This window comes from Penaeus monodon, chromosome 16 (genome assembly GCF_015228065.2).
Source record: "Penaeus monodon isolate SGIC_2016 chromosome 16, NSTDA_Pmon_1, whole genome shotgun sequence".
NCBI classification, from domain to species: domain Eukaryota; kingdom Metazoa; phylum Arthropoda; class Malacostraca; order Decapoda; family Penaeidae; genus Penaeus; species Penaeus monodon.
Window position 1 is genome coordinate 36,224,828 of NC_051401.1, and position 5,000 is coordinate 36,229,827.

General features: G+C 41.9%; 1 pseudogene; it reads left to right on the forward strand.

Annotated features, from left to right (window-relative positions):
• The window catches only part of LOC119582741, a 10,812-nt pseudogene that overhangs the window by 381 nt on the left and 5,431 nt on the right, over positions 1–5,000 (forward strand).

The following is a 5,000-nucleotide window of genomic DNA, read 5'->3' on the forward strand; positions in this document are numbered from 1 at the left end:
GGCCTCTTCTGCATCGCCGTCAACCCCTACAAGCGCTTCCCCATCTACACCAACCGCACCGTCAAGATCTACCAGGGCAAGAGGCGTAATGAGGTGCCTCCCCATCTCTTCGCCATCTCCGACGGCGCCTACATGGACATGTTGCAGTGTAAGACAAAAACAGAAGTTCCTTGGTATTAATTTTGAGATGATGCAGATAGACAGATGACTTAAAATTAACTTAAACAAAATTTAAAATTCAGTGATTGATTTGGATGAATATTACTACTTGGTTGTTTAATGGAAATCCCCTTTCTTTTTTTCCAGCCGGAACTAATCAGTCTATGCTTATTACGTAAGTACCTACACATTGCACTTGTCCTGTGATAAACTAATGAATAGTTTAAATCTGGCGTCACAACTCATAAATGAAAATTCATCGGCTTTAGCGTACCTAAATGTATAGACATTTCACATAACTGAAGGGAAATATTCATTTTCCTTCACAAATAAATATAATACGTTCATAGTATATATTTATATATACACATACATAAACACAAACTAACACACACGCACATATACATATGTATATTTATATATATTCATATGTTATATACACACACACACACAAACATATATATATACATATATATAATTATATATATTATATATATATATATATATATATATATATAATAAATGTATATATGTGAGTGTTTTGTGTGTGTGTGTGTGTGTGGTGTGTGTGTGTGTGTGTGTGTGTGTGTGTGTGTGTGTGTGTGTGTGTGTGTGTGTGCTAGCGTGCATGTGAGTATATAGAATGATTGTGTATATAAACTCTCTATATATATTGCTACGTCTCAGGCGTCTCGCTACTACCGCTAAACCAGCTGCTATCTGCCGAACACAAGACACTAATTCTATGGGCTTATTAGCAACAAACACAGATAGAGAAAACGCGTACACCACCGTCTACTTCTTTAGCCTTGAAAAGTCCGTTGATGGACGTAGGCTTCCCCAGAGAGGAAAAGGGCCGTACCCTGCCTAGCTGCCACAGTGCGGTTGTAGGGGTGGAATCTCTGATTCTCCACCATCGTTGGTCGTGGCCGGTACTGCTTGAGACGTTCTGGATCCTCACAAGCCTCGTCACCGTCTTCAGCGGGTTCCCGTCTACACCAAAGTCTAAATAAGTAGTTAGACTTTGGTCTACGTTACACTTCATCATCACTGTGTGTCATTGTCATGGACTTGCACATCATAACATATCACTATCACGAGATAACAATTATGTACGGGAAACAAGGCACAGTAAACGTCACACATTGTGAACAAAATACGAGTTCATATTTTCACATGTGCGTTTTGTGCAAACACACACAGACACACACACACACACACACACACACACACACACACACACACACACACATATATATATATATATATATATATATATATTATATATATGCATATATATGCATATATACCCATAAATATCCATATACATATCAACCTTACTTGCCTTCATATTTGTACACGGTACAATTTCTCCGACATTAATTGTTGGTACAATAAATGGCATACTTTCCTTTACAGTGGAGAGTCTGGCGCCGGCAAAACTGAGAACACGAAGAAGGTGTTGTCCTACTTCGCCAACGTCGGCGCCACCACCAAGAAGAAGGAAGACGAGAACAAACCGGTAACTCTCGTGTTCTGTGTAGATTTTTAAAAATCATATATGAAGAACATATTCTTTAAAGTAAGCATTTATTGTGAATATTGTTCGGATGTGGATATTCGGCATTTGTTTAGATATCTGTTTACTCGAAAGGTCCGCTTCCCTCTTACAGAACTTGGAGGACCAGATCGTGCAGACCAATCCTCCTCTTGAAGCTTACGGCAACGCCAAGACCACCCGTAACGACAACTCCTCTCGTTTCGTGAGTATCCGTTCGGCGTAGAAAATAGGCATAGTCTCTCCGAAACACAATCAGAATATTCACTTTATGATAAGTGTAATCAGAAATTACTAAGATATCCCCATTTATCGCTTCTTGCAGGGTAAGTTCATCCGTATCCACTTCGCCCCCAATGGCAAGCTGTCCGGCGCTGACATCGAGGTGTACCTGCTGGAGAAGGCTCGCGTCATCTCGCAGCAGGCTGCTGAACGAGGCTACCACATCTTCTACCAGATGATGTCCGATCAAGTCCCTTACATGAAGAGTAAGTACCGCATGGCTTTATAGTGGCACTACCGGAAAATCGCGTAATTCTTACCAATTGAATTAATGATAACTAGTGAGGCAACTATAAGTAACTGAAAAAATCCTTGATTTGAATGGACATGATAGTTACAATTATTCGACCAAGTATTACTTTTCAATGATGAAAAACCACCATGATAATGTGAGAGCTTACAAACAGAATTTCCCAACGAAATATGTCATCTTACTGACGACATCTACGACTACAACTACGTTGCTCAGGGCAAGGTCACTGTGCCTTCTATTGATGACAAGGAAGACATGGAATTCACACACGTTAGTGTTTGATATTTTGTTAATGGATGTTAAGTTAACATCCACAATAACCATAATAAACTGAGTTTTCCAAAGTTACTGACAAAAATCAAATATGTAATAAACACACACACACACATATATATGTGTATGTGTGTGTGTGTATACATTATTATTATATATATACACACACATATGTGTTTGCATGTGGGTGTGCGTGTGCGTGTGCGTACGTGTGTGTGTGTGTGTGTGTGTGATTAATACACAAAAATGTCATCCATGATCACTTCCTTTCCCAAACAGAACGCTTTCACAATTCTGAACTTCACTGACCAAGGAGCGCGATGAACGCCTACAAGCTCACTGCTTCCGTCATGCACATGGCAACCTCAAGTTCAAGCAGGGGGGCCGAGAAGAGCAGGCCGAACCCGACGGTACCGAGGTATTCAACCGACATTTATCTTTCATTTTTATGGCATGGAAGGCATATGCATTTTTTATCTCTCTTTATCCTGGAAGCTTTAACCCACTCCGCCCTTCCGGGCTGGTGATATTCTTGGTGAGGTTATGGGCGTCGACAGTGCTGAGCTGTACAAGAACCTGTGCAAGCCCAAGATCAAGGTCGGCGCTGAGTTCGTCACCCAGGGAAGAACGTTAATCAGGTTAACTACCCCGTTGGTGCTCTGGCAAGGCCCCTGTTCGCCGTCTCTTCAAGTGGATCGTGAAGAAGTGTAACCAGACCCTCGAGACCGGCATGAAGCGTGCCATGTTCATCGCGTGCTTGATATTGCTGGTTTTGAGATCTTTGACGTAAGCCTTTCGTTTCTGCCGTTTCGCACTGGGTTAATATTGCTGAATAGGTTTGAAATTCCACAATTGCTCAATTGTTTCTCTTGTTGGTCACTCAACTAGGGACTTTTCTTTCTCATATCTTACTTATATAATGATGTTCCTTTGTACAGTACAACGGCTTCGAGCAGAATTTGCATCAACTTCTGAAATGAGAAGCTGCAGCAGTTCTTCAACCATCACATGTTTGTGCTGGAGCAGGAGGAATACAAGTCAGAAGGGATTAACTGGCAGTTCGTCGACTTCGGTATGGATCTGCAAGCCTGTATTGAGCTCTTCGAGAAGGTATGTTCTGCCGGTTGATGTGTTGTTTCGAATTAATTACAATGTCTTCGAGATATCCCTTCAGCTGGACATATAAATGTATGAGAAATTCCAATATACATCTTGATTATTTCATTGCAGAAACTCGGTCTCCTCGCTATTCTCGAGGAGGAATCCATGTTCCCTAAGGCTACTGACAAGACGTTTGAGGAGAAGCTGAAGGCCAACCATCTGGGCAAGTCTCCCTGCTTCATCAAGCCTAAGCCTCCCAAGCCAGGCCAGTCTGAGGGTCACTTCGCCATCGTTCACTACGCCGGCACTGTGACTTACAATCTGAGTGGCTGGCTGGAGAAGAACAAGGATCCCCTCAACGACACTGTCGTCGATCAGCTCAGAAGGCTACTAATCAGTTGCTTGTATTGTGCTTTGCTGACCATCCTGGTCAGTCTGGTGACGCTGGTGGTGGAAAAGGTAGGATTCACATGAAACTGAATTTCCAAACATATTATCCTTATGATTTTGGGAAACTTATAACTTCTATTACCTATGGCGATTCCTGTCTTGTTTCTTTTCTACCTATTCATACATTTCATTAATTTATTATTAATACACATTTTACTTCTTCATTAGGCAAGGAGGTAAGGGTGGCAAGAAGGGGTCGCTGGTTTCAAGACTGTGTCCTCTGGTATATGGTAAGTATATGTTATTTTCAATGCAGTTTCCTGGCTCGTAAAAATGCAGGTCTTTTGCAGTGTTTGAGAGATGTATCGATAGTAGTTGTCTTTATTATCATAACTCAATATGTCGTTTCATTTCCTCAGACCAACTGAACAGTCTCATGACGACCCTGCACTCTACTCATCCCCACTTCATCCGTTGCATTGTGCCCAACGAGACAAGACGCCAGGTATGGGGCCGCGCAAAACATACATGCAAATACATGCAGCATATACCCCAGTAATCACTCTTATGTTAAGCAATAGTTAATTAACGCCTCTGCTATCCCCTCACCAGGTGCTGTTCAGGCTGGTCTTATCATGCACCAGCTGACCTGCAACGGTGTGCTCGAGGGTATCCGTATCTGCCGCAAGGGCTTCCCCAACAGGATGCCTTACCATGACTTCAAGCACCGGTTAGTCCTTTTGCAGATTGTTCATAAGCGATAAATTGTGTTCTTTCTGGAAACATAAAGAGTGTAGAGAATCTTTTCTCATGGAGATCTGTTCTTCACTAGCTACAAGATCCTCGCCCCTGAAATCATGATCAGTGAGAATGACGACAAAAAAGCAGCAGAGAAGACGTTCGAGAGGCTGGACTTGACACAGAACTTTTCCGTTGCGGTAAAACTAAGGTCAGTATTTTTGGTTTTTAGTATTTCACTTCTTA